Genomic DNA, 12,857 nt, shown 5'->3' with positions numbered 1-12,857 from the left:
GCTAGATTTTATGATGAGAGGAAGGGAGTTCCATAATCTTGCTGCTGCAACACTGAAGCGTCTGTCCCCCCAGTTTACTTTCCTTGTTCTGGGGATTTGAAGCAGGTGGGCCGTGTTGGAACGAAGCGTTCTGCGAGTTGGGAGGGGCTTTAAGGAGTTTCTGAGAAATTTGGGTCCCATGTTGTTTATTGCCTTGTACACAATGCACAAGGACTTAAACTTAGTACAGCTTCTGACGGGGAGCCAGTGTAGTTGGGCCAAATGTTCTGTAACAGAGGCAAATTTTGGAATGCCAAGTAGAACTCTGGCAGAAGCGTTCTGAATCATTTGTAATTTGGAAATGACTTTTTCCTGCGCGTTGAGGAAAAGGGCGTTACAGTAATCGGTGCGAGAAAACACCAAAGTTGAGATGAGCGTTTTGCCTGTTGTGATGGGGAGGTATGGCAAAAGCTTCTTAATTTTTCGCAGGATGTTAAATGACGATGAAACAACAGAATTCACATGGTGATGAAAAAGGAGTTTGTCATCGAATGTAACTCCCAAGTTCCTCACTTTGCTAACCGGTTCAGGTGGAGTGCCCATCTCTTCCGGCCACCACAGAGGGGACCAGGCAGGCTGGACCTTGCCGAACAGCATTACCTCGGTCTTAGCAGAGTTCAGTTTTAAGCAGTTGGAGGCCATCCAACTGCTAATGGCTCGCATACCGTCCTTAAAGTTGGCCGCTATCGTGGATCCGTTTTTGTGAATAGATAATACCAGCTGGGTATCATCGGCGTATGTAGTCAGGTTGATGTTATACGCTTTTATTACCCTTGCCAAGTCCGACACATAAATGTTAAAAAGGGTCGGACTTAGCGAGGAGCCCTGAGGGACACCGCAAGGGAGTTTGAATGTTGGTGAGGTGAATGGACCCATCTTCACTGCCTGTTTGCGGTCGGCCAGGAAGGAAGCTATGAGGTCCTTGGCCTTGTGTTTGATACCGATGGCCTCGACACGGCCGATCAGAGTAGAGTGATCGACCGTGTCGAAAGCCGCTGATAGGTCTAACAGAATCAAAATAGCCTGACCATCGTTGTCCATTGTAGTTCTGATTTCATCAGCGGCCTTGATCAGAGCCGTTTCTGTCCCATGACCTTGTCGGAAACCGAACTGGGTGTCATCTAGTAGGTCATTGGCTTGAATGTAGTCAGATAGTTGTTCATTCATGACAGATTCAAAGATCTTAGCTGGAAAAGGCAATGAAGCGATGGGACGGTAGCTGGAGGACTCAGATGGATCAAGTGAGGGCTTTTTGAGTAACGGTTTTATTATAGTATTTCTCCAGATGTTCGGGTATATACCAGATGAGAACATGGTGTTACAGATGTGAGTCAATGGTGAAACAATAGTGTCTGGAATGGAATGAAGTACAGAGGGATGACAAGGATCCAGAGGGGAGCCTGATTTAGTTGACAAGATAAGTTTGTGAATACGGAGTGAGTGTACCTGGGTGAATTCCATGAAAGTATCTGAGTTCAGCTCTGGTTGAGTGTTCGTAGGCACCATAATGTTTGGATTGGGAATGAAGTCCTTAAATATAGAGGTGACCTTATCTGAGAAATAGTCAGCTAATTTATTACATAGGCTTTGTGAAGTTTCGGTAGGAGGGTGAGCTGGTTCTGCGAGGTGGTTCACTACATCAAAAAGCTTTTTCATGCTGCATTTCGCCTGGTCTATTTGGGTGGTGTAGTAGAGGGATCCAAATGTATAAAAAGTGTCAAGGAGATGTAAAAGAGGGGATGAGGAATAATGTTCCTGTCATCCTCAACTTTAGAGTATTTTTAATTAAGGTGAACATATCTGGACAAACATCTAAATTTTCAAGGAAGCCGTCTTAAAATGGTGCATGCTGAGCACTGCAACATCATTAAGCGGGCTTCGATATGTCAGAACACATGAACCTGACATACTCTACTTGGCAGATCAAGGTAAAACTCTGGAAAATGTAAGGGCATCTATATAATTATTAACCAATTTAGCCAGAAAACCTACCCCTAACTAGACCAGGTCAAACAAGAATGGTGCTCAAAATATGTACCAAATTTTTTGGTGGTTTCTTTCTTTGTGCCACTCGTACTGTCCTATTGCACATTGCTACTTCAACTTCATCTACATGCACCTAGTTGAAGATGTAAACTCCAGGCATGCGTTAACCCAAAAATGTGATTACTCTTCCTGCTCAGGAATTGTCATTTGAGTATAAACATGGTCACATGTATTTCATACTAGGGTTACTAACCAGTGTATCTGCATCTACCGTTTCAACATAATCCTACAATGGTCCACCAAAGAGCCAAGGCTCAAAGGGGCTTTTTATATATAAGAAAGACCCTTCACTGGACACCTTACTAAAAGGTGGACACCGGACATTGTGTTTAGTAGAAGATGGCCTCACCTACCCACTCTGTTGCACTCATTAGAATTATTCAAGCCATGTTGATCTGGCTTCTCTGAAAAGATCCAGCAAGCCTTTTTCTGAACAAGTACGTTTTGGATGGCATGAGTTCCTCAAAGCACTTTTACAGCACCATCCATTTTAAGTCCCTACAGTTGTGCCCCTCTTCTACAAGGCGTTTAGTTAACTTTCCTGCCTGAAAAGTACTGATATGCGGCTTCAAGACCATGTTCACATGATGTACTGCGGAGTGTTCTGAGAGATAATAACCATTCAGTATCATCAAGTATCATCAAGTCCCTTAAAAGGTTTTTTGACTTCCTCCCTATGGACTCTAGAAAGTCGGTTGCAGTGGCCTCAATACTATCGCGATTGGACTATTGCAACGGTCTAATGGCCGGAGTCAAAAAAGCTACGCTAAAAAAATTACAGAGCGTTCAACATGCGGCAGCAAGATTAGTCCTCAAATCATCAAGAGGATCTTCTGCCTCTGCTGCACTTTCGACCCTTCATTGGTTACCCCTACATAAAAGGATTCTGTTCAAGATATTGCTAACCGCCTTCAGGTCTCTCAATAAGACAGGCCCGAGATATCTCATGAGACGTTTTACTCGCTATGACCCCCCAAGATGCTTGAGGTCGTCAGGAGGTAATCTAATTAGCATCCCAAGCTTAAAACTAAAGGCGGTAAGTCTCTTACAGTATTGGCTTCTAAAGCCTGGAATACCATGCCCATTGCCCTTAGATCCCTTGTAGAGGAAAATGCCTTTAGGAAGCATTTAAAAACGTGGATTTTTGGTTTGACAAACAATTTTGTAATGGCTGCTATTTAGACCCTAATATTTGGTTTGTACACGTGTTCAGCGCCAGGATGCTCCTTTCGGAGCGACAGTTAGCGCTTTATAAATCATCTATACAAATACAAATACAAAATACAAATTCAGGAGCAGGAAAAAGACAGTTACAAGACCTATCCAAAGGGCTCGAAATAGTAGACAAATTGCAATCCAGATCTGTAGCCAGGGAGTAACAAAGTAAGTCTTTTTCAGCCAAATGTAGAAATCAGAAAGTTGTTATTTGTGGTAAACAGGAGCTGGTAATGACTCAGGTTCACTTGGATCCAATAAGAAAGTATCAAAATCGATAAAGTAGCATGATGCAGTTTGATCTATCTTTGGTAGCTCAGCAGGATTTGTAGAACTGGCAGATGACTCATTTTCGAAACATATTCACATAGATGTCAGTATTAAGCCGAATTGAGATCTGTGACTCATTTCTAGTTTGTTGTTGTTCAATTTCAATAGACATGAGTTCCATTCCATTGTTGGTAACTAGTCACTTCGTAGAAATGGATCTTCGAAGGTTATTAATCTTTCTGTCTGAACTTGCTGTATTTTAATGAGAGGAGATCGGCGGGTACCCAGGAGCTCAAATGGCCTACTATTTAGAATCGGCCACATAGTGTGGTTTGATGAGATCAATGAAGACCAATCTCTTTTCCTTCTTAGTACTGTTCTCGTTCCTTCAACAGCCAGGACAGTTACAGGTGCTTTATAGGATGGTCCAAAATATTTTTGTCCACATTTTTTTCTCTGACAAGGTCCCCAATATTAGGGATCCCGGCAGGTCTTGCCGGAACAGTTTTCACTTCCCCAATGAGGGTGCATCTGCCAATGCGCTGCCTTAATTGAGATCGGGTACGCATATTCTAGTCCCAAACAAGACTTTGTATAAAGTATGGCCCCCAAGGGAACTTCCTGGCATGTTATTAAGTGCTCTCCGGACCGCAGATAGGTGACTGCCACAACTGCCACAGAAGCCTAATACCATTGCTGTTAAGGTTTGCTTTAAGTCCTTTCCAGAATCAAATTTCCCTCAGGATGATATGGAGAGGAGTACTGCAAGACAACACCCAAACTTCCCATATCTTCTTTGTAAACCAAAGAGCTAAACGCAAGGCCATGGTCAGAATGAGATGTGCCAATTGCGTATTTCCCCATACCGACTCGGAAATGCTTTATAACGTTTTGAGCGTCGGCTGTGGCCAAACGCACAGGAATCTATAGCATGAATCCATTGCCACCAGGATGTACCTGTAAGTCCTGTCAGATTGTAGGGGGTGGCAGTGAACCAAATAGACACATGTGTGGGGTCTGTTTGAAATCGGTAGTGATGTTTGCTGCCGATGTGCTACGGTGGAACACTTCATCTGCTGACAGATGTCGCACTTAAGGACAAAACCCCAGGTCTATTTGCGAAGACCTGGCCACCAATAGCGTTGTTTTGGTAGTGAATCAATTGCAGTAATACCTGTGTGTGCTAAACCCACAACCTCATTTGGAGCTGGAATGAATCCTAATCTGTGATCCATATTTGGTATTGCTCTATTCCTCATTACTGGATTCTGAGGATGCAGAGTGTTTTGCCGCCCGGCATACATCTCCTCACAATTGAACAAACTGCACTGTATTGCTGTAGCTATTACTTCCTACAGCAGGCTGGGCAGAACCTTCAGTATAAATGATATATTCATTCAGGACAGGATATTCTTGTTTGTACTGCAGGAATTTTTGTGTTTTTAATATAGAATCTGTTGCAATGAGAGAATTAACCCATAGCATTCATTGTGTATGCAGTTGTTTTACATTTGGAATGTTTGCTTCTGAAACAGCCTTTATGGTTGGTACTAGAGTTATGATAATTATGTTTCCCTATAACTAGTGCTCCTTCTCTCACTACAGCAGTCTGTACTGCTGTCAGTATTCTTATTGTGGATGCAAAACGCAATTCATTGTTTGTATACAAATGAGTTTGCATGCAATATGTGCCGTTTTGCCTTCACAGAAGGTGTGGTAGGTGTAACCAGATTGACCCACGACTACGCGGATCACAACATTGGTAGTGCTTACTCGTTTGTGTAAGTGCTTGGAAGCTATCATGTCAGCTTGTATGGATAAGGGAATTTCTGTGTGTTCCTGCGTCCAATGCCGAACTGAAAAATTAGACCTGATTAGGTCATTGAAAGGTTTTACTTTTTCTGCCTAACTTAAAATGTATGTTCTGCCAAAATATAGAAATCCTAAAATAGATTGTAAGTTCTTCAGACTCCATTCACTTGATAACTCAAAATTTCTCAAGTTACATTTGTGGTCCGCTCTCGCGAACAGCAAGTTTATGTTGTTCACCCTGTGCAAGTGATCCAATAATTCATCGTCCATCAAAAAAATATCATCTACATCGGGCAATTCTTCCTCATCACAATTTTGAAGTAGTTCTGTTTTCCCTGCTGAGAACAACCTGGGACGATTCTTATCCCCTTGTGACAGTATACAGATTTGGGGCTGAGAGCAGAGCACTGAAAATGCTGTCAAATTTCTGCTTTCAGGGAAGAATTCATTTGATATCTCTAATATTGTTTTGTCTTTCTTCCCCACAATGTTATTTATTAATGCTGCACTGTGTGTATTCTGCACTGCAATTTTTTTACGCATGAGTTCAAATGCCTAAAAGTAGACCATATGAATTGTTGGGTTTCATTACGTGAAACAAAGGATTATTCATGGTGGAAGTGCAATTGTCATTTACTCCCTGGTATTCAAGTTGATCTAAGTTCTCCCTGACCTGTTTCTTTGTGTCATGTTTTATTGGATGCTGCCTCTGTTGTGTAGGAGCAATATTAACTGGAATTTTCATGGTGTGGTGACTCAGCCTTCAACCCTGTAGATCCGTATTTGTAAAGCACAAACTACTCACCCTTACGGGTCGCAAGGCGCTGGGAGCTGTTGTGGAGATTAAGTGAACTATTGCCCAGAGTCACATGGTGCTGAGCTGAGCTGCAGCTGGAGCCGGGATTAAACCGTGAACCCTGTGCTCCAAAGTCAGATGCCCTGGCCACTGCACCACACCTCTCCACTGTGTAATGCTGGAGCTAGTGCTACTGAGCACTCCTGCACGTATGTGTGTTTTAGTGATCCTGGAATGAGTCTAGAGAAAACCGGTGAAATTACCTCTTCCTCCTTTGAGCAATCCATGACGAACTCAAGTGGCCAATCTCTTTCAGCCAAAAGGATATCGTAACCAGAAGTGATGATCTCCCGAAAGAGACCTTTGACTTTCTAGGGTATCTCCGCCTCCATTCACAGCGTTACTTCGTCAAACTGATGTGGTACACTTACCCTTGTATCAAGTGTTTCTACCGTAATATGTTCATTCAACGCTGCTGTCACCAGAAATTCCATCAGGTTATTTCTATTGTTAAATCTGCTGCACTGTCTAGCATTGTCAGAGCCCATTCCACATTCAATAGTTGAGTCCTAAATAGCCTGTGCATTTCTTATTTTAAAGCCAGCTATGTTGTTCTTTTAAAATTGAGGTTTACTTTTGGGTTTATTTTCGCTTTTGATAATGTAATTAGTAGTGTGATGTGTGTCTCTTGGCTTGATTCGCTCTTCTGATCTGTGTTCTGACTGCCCTTCCCTCTCAGAGTTTTTTGATAAACCCTGAAAGGAATGAGAAGAACTTGTATCAGTATCCTGATACCTGTCATGTTTATTAATATTGTCATGTTTTCTAATGTTATATTTCCTATCAGAAGGCTCCTGTTGAGGAGACCCACCCTGTGATAGTGATGCATTTTTTAAATTGTTTATAATCCCATATATTTTCAGAAGAATCGGGGGCTTGCTTTGAGTTGTCCTTTTCAAGATTACTTGTAATTGTAGATTCATAGGTATAGATTGCAAATTAGCTCTACCCAGTGACACATAGGTATCTTTGATAATTTTTGGTAAGTCTTACTCCTGTTGTACAGGAGTGCATTCTCTCAGGCTGATGCCTCCCCTTTTATTTCAGTCAACCCAATGGTTGATACTGGGGCGAAATTGCCTATCAATTTCAACCATAAATCCAGGGCACAGTCTGCTTTGTACTCATTCTGTGTTTGTTTTAACCCCTTTGTTGCTCATGACAGAATGGTTCCATTTTGAGCATCGATGCCCCAGTGCTCATGACGGAACCATTCCGTCATGAGGCCAGGAGCACGAAATCCCTCTGTTGCAGACAGCAGCAGGATTTCCTTATCTCCCCCAAAACATCGGGAGCTGGGAAAGAGCTTCCCCAGGTCATGAGGCAACCTCCCTGGTTTCTGTGCAATGACGATCAGCACGCACGTTGTGCTGTCATCATTGCATAGAAACTGAAACTGAAATGAGACTTTAGGCTCATGTCAGTTTCACTTTCTACATGCTCACTTTCTACATGCTCAGAGGGCTATCACAGCCCTCTGAGCACGTAGAAACACGGGAGAGGTATCATTGGAAAGGGAAGAATCTCCCTTTTCCAATCGCTTGCAGTGGATCCCTGCTTGGGATCGCAGCAGGAGGGCGATCCCAAGCAGGGATCCACCCACTAAACACCAGGGAGGGGCCAGAAATGGGCATATTTCAGTCTTTCTTTCCCACCGGTGGGGCAGAAAGCCCACTAAACACCAAGGATTGTTTTTGTGTACTTTATTAGGATGGGAGCTGCCCGAAACGGGCATGCCAATGCACCCATTCCCCTACCACCATTACAGCCTTTCTGCCCCCTGTGAGGCAGAAAGCCCACTAAACACCAAGGATTTTTTTTGCACGATTTATTTAGGGTGGGGGCTGCCCAAAACGGGCACACCGATAACCCGCCTCCTTTACAGCCTTTCTGCCCCCCCCCCCGGGGGGCAGAAAGCCCACTTGACGCCAGATATATTTTTTGCAAGTTTTTTAGGGTGGGGGCTGCACAAAATGGGCATTCCATTGCCCCCTCACCCTGCCACTATTACAGCATTTCTGCCCCCCGGGCGTCAAAAAGCCCACTAGATTTCAGGGATATTTTGGGGGCAAATCTGAATTAGGCTGGGGGCTGCCCAAAATGGGCATGCCATGTCCCCCACCACTCCCCCACAAAAATTACAGCCTTTCTGCCCCCATGGGGGGCATATGGGGGCATTAGGCCCTAATCCTAATCTTCCCCCGGGTGACAATAAGCCCAGTAGACGCCAGGGATTTTTCGGGTAAATTTTAATTAGGGTTGGGCATTGGCATGCCTGTTTAGTGCAGCCCCCACCATATACAAAAGGACCAATAAACGCCAGGGATTTGTTTCGGGCAACATTTAATTAGGGTGGAGGCTAACCAAAATGCCCCCACTTCCTCCCCTGCAAAAATGACAGTCTTCCTGCCCCCCCGGGGGGCAGATGGGGCAGTAGCCCCCAATCTGCCCCCGGGAAGGCAAATAACCCACTAGACGCCAGGAATTTTTTTGGACAAATTTTAATTAGGTTGTGGGCTGCCCAAAACAGGCATGCCAATGTCCCCAACCCCCACCCGCAACGATTACAGCCTTTCTGCCACCCTGGGGGAAGATGGGGCAGTAGAGAGCTACAATGTTTTGGCCTTTGCCTGTCGTGGGTACTTGACCCACCCACGCGAGCGAGGCATCATTTTTATCGGGAGATCTGGGGGAATGCTGGATGGGAGGAAATTTGTGGATACACGCAGATTCTAGAACATTCCACTACAGAAATGTGAGGAAAATGTGTTTTTTTGGACACATTTTTAGGTTTGCAAGGGATTCTGGGTAACAGAAGCTGGTGAGAGCCAGTCAAGTCACCCCATCCTGCATTCCCCTGGGTGTCTAGTTTATAAAAATGTATCGGTTTGCTAGGTTTCCATCAGTGGTGGCAGAGCTAGGCTTCAAAATCAACAGCTAGGCACTTTGCAAAAAAACGGTCAGTTTTCACTATGAAAATGTGGTGTGTCCACGTTGCGCTTTGGGCCATTTCCTGTTGTGAGTACCAGGCCTACCCATGCAAGTGGTTTACCATTTTTCTTGAAAGACAGGGTAAGCGAAAATTGGCAGATCCACGCAGATTCCAGAACATCCCACATAAATTTGAGGAAAATTTGTTTTTTGGGACAATTGTTTAGGTTTGTAAGGGATTCTGGGTAACAGAACCTGGTGAGAGGCAGTCAAGTCACACCACCCTGTATTCCCCTGAGTGTCTATTTTCCAAAAATGTATATGTTTTCTAGGTTTCCCCAGTTGCTGACAGAGCTATTGTTCCAAAACTACAGCTAGGCACTTTGCCAAAAAAGGGTAATTTTTCACTGTGAAATTATAGTGTGTCCATGTTGCGTTTTGCGCCGTTTCCCGTAGCGGGCACTAGGCCTACCCACACAAGGGAGGTACCATTTTTTTGATGACTTTGAGGAACACGGGGTGGGTGGAAATTTGTGGGCCCTAGGACTACCCACACCAGTGAGGTACCGTTGTTCTTGGAAAACTTTGGGGAACACGAGGTGGGTGGAAATTTGTGGATCCACTCAGATTCCAGAACTTTCCTCCACAGAAATATGAGGAAAATGTGATTTTTTAGATAATTTGTTAGTTTTGCAAGGGATTCTGGGTAACAGAACCTGGTGAGTGGCAGTCAAGTCACCCCATCCTGGATTTCCCTGGGTGTCTAGTTTTAGAAAATATAGAGGTTTGCTATGTTTCCCCACAGAAAACTAGATCATCCTTGAATCACGAAGGAGCCTCTGCCAAGGAGAGAGCGGAAACTGAAGAAGGAAGACTGTCCTGCTGTTGCTTTGCTGGACTGACCTGCTGTGCATTGCTGCTAAGGACAGGGGAAGGACTTTGCTTGTGCTGAGTCCCCTTGCTTGAAGGAATCTCCAAGGGCCTGAGAAGAGCTGGCTCCCTGTTATGAAGTCCCAGGAACAAAAGGACTTCACCCCCAGCTTTCCTGAACTCTATTGAGAGTTCTGTCCTTCCTGGTGTGCTTGGCCCATGTGTGGTGCCTCTTGAAGTTGTACCTGTGTTTGGAAGCTGTAAACCAAGATTTCAAACACTTTGCTACAAAAAATTTATCGCAAACCCGGCAGAGCGAGGAAATTCCTGCCGCTACGAAGTCCGAGATCGTCGCAGCGCCTGTCGCAGCTGCCTGAAGACGTTGCATCCCTTTGTTAGCGGGAAGATTTCTGCCGCTGCAAACATCGTCGAAGAGCCTGTCACTAGTGGGTGAGATCACGCATCATGTCACTGCGAGAATCGCCGCAGAGCCATCGCATCGACGAACTGCGAAAGGAAGATCGCCGCTGGACCGCGCATCATCGCCCCGGAGATCGTCACAGCCCCCGAGAATCATCGCACCATGCCTTTTTGGGAGAACACTTCCTACGGAACCTATGCACCGGATACCATGCAAGTCATCGCCTTCCTCCCCATAAAGACCGGATTTGTCGCAACACGCTCGCTACTGCAGCGGGGCTGTCGCTAACGCCTCCCCAGGGTCTCAGGAGCAACGTATCGCTTGTTTTCCACTGCTACAGCTACTGTGCTTGGATCTTTTTATTGCTAACAAGGGGACTGTGGCTAAACGTGACACAACTGTGATCTTTTCACGCAACTGTGGATTATTTTATCGCTAAAGCTAAGAACTCTTTTGCAACCATATTCTTGAACTGTGTATGCTGGATTTTTTTGTCATTTTGGTCATGTGTAGTTTATATTAAATACCTTTATTTTTCTAAACTGTTGTGGAGTCCGTTTGTGTTGTTTTCACTGTGTTACTGTGAGTTTTGGTACAAATACTTTAAACATTGCCTTTGATAAGCCTGACTGCTTCTGCCAAGCTACCAAGGGGGTGAGCAGGGGTTATCTCAGAGGGTTTCCTCCTTACCCTGACTAGAAGCAAGGGTCCCTATTTGGACAGGGGTACCTACCTCTGCCAACTAGAGACCCCCAGTTCTAACATTGGTGGCAGCGGTGGGATTTGAACTTGTATTTGTACTAAAGCCACAGTGGTTGGTGTACATCACTATTGAGTGCAGTCCACTACGCCACCGCACACTACTGTTTTTTTTTGGTTGGTTCTATTTTTGATCGTAACCCTGAAAGAATCCAAGCATCATGTCTCTGTATGGTAAACCAGCAAGTGATGTGAACTGGAGTTTGATATTGAAATGTTAAGTGATTACAATGTAGGTCAACTCAGGCAGTTCTGCAGGAGCTTTGGATGTCCCATGAAGCGCTGCGACAAGAAGGAGGAGCTACAGGAGGCCTTATGGTCCTGGTGGGAGACCAAAGAGGCTGGGGAGATAGCTGGTGCAGAAGTGGATGAGGATGCACAAAGGGATGGTTTCGGGTCACAGGATCTGCCTGTGTCCAGAGCCGCCTCCAGGGCTGGCAGCAACCATTCAGCTGAAAGTTTTTCGCCTAGAGGAGTTGGACGAAAACCAAAGGGCTAGATATCATAAGTTAGAAAAGTGGAGGCTTGAATTGAAGCAATTGGAAGTAGAGAGGGCGGAGGAGGAGAGCAAAAATGCCCGTGCCCTGGAGGAATTGAAATTGACCTTGGCTCGAGAGGCTTGAGGCCATGAGTGTCTCAGCTGAAAAAGAAACATGGGTAGCTCAAGAGGTGAGCTTTGCTGAGTTGGAGGTGGAGTCCAGCTCAGATGGTGGCAGCAAGATTATAGTTTACAGTGCTGAGAGAAAGGTACAAATACCCAGAGATGTGGTCCCGTACTTGAGGGAGGGGGTTGACATACACCAGGGGGTTCAGGTTTATGATGTAGTTCCAGTGGTGTGCGGTGTCCCTGAAGTAGATTGGGGGACTGGCACATGGGACCATATTCCTAGTGGTGGGAGGGACACTCTACTGACTCTAGATGACAGTTACAGGGAGAGGGGTTCCCCATAAATGAAACCTTGGTGTGTGTGTGTGAAGACAAGCCAGAAGAGTCTGGGTTGTGTGACAGAGACAGTAGTACACTGTCTTGCCAATCTCAGGAGGGTGGTGTGGGGTACTTGTGTGAGGCACTGGAGGGTGAGGCAAAGGATAGCTTGGTTAACAACTGTGGGGGGCTGTGTGATTCATTTTGTTAGAGAGCCTATTTTAAGTCCCTGTTTTCCAGAGCTATACCAACACCCGGTAGAGTGTGAGGTCTCTGACCCCAGAGAGCTTGCATTGGAGGCAGACCTCTTGGTGGATTCCAGAGAGTTTGAGGAGGCATTGGGGAGTGATCCAAAAAAGGAGTGGCACAGATATCTTTCAGACCTGTGAGGTGGAAGACGTTCAGTGTAGCCCAGTTAGGTCCCCGTGTAGTGGGAGGGGTGGAGGGGCTCATGTTTAGGTGTCAGTGGAGAAGGAGTGAGTGTGGGACGGTGTGTCTCACGGTGCCCGAAACCCAGTCTCAGGGCCTGGATGATTACTTAAGAGAACACCAGGTTGGGGGCCTAGAAGGTGCTAGTAGGCCATTTGAGGAGGATCTCCTAGTGTCTGTTGAATGGGGAGTGCCTGTAACCAGGCCTCCATCAGTTCTGGTGTCTGGCAGTACCACTCCAGTTGGGAGGGTGCAGAAGTCCAGACTGAGGGGTGAGAGGGGAA

This window comes from Lissotriton vulgaris, chromosome 1_2 (assembly GCF_964263255.1).
Source record: "Lissotriton vulgaris chromosome 1_2, aLisVul1.2, whole genome shotgun sequence".
Lineage (NCBI taxonomy): Eukaryota > Metazoa > Chordata > Amphibia > Caudata > Salamandridae > Lissotriton > Lissotriton vulgaris.
This window is presented reverse-complemented; position numbering follows the sequence as displayed.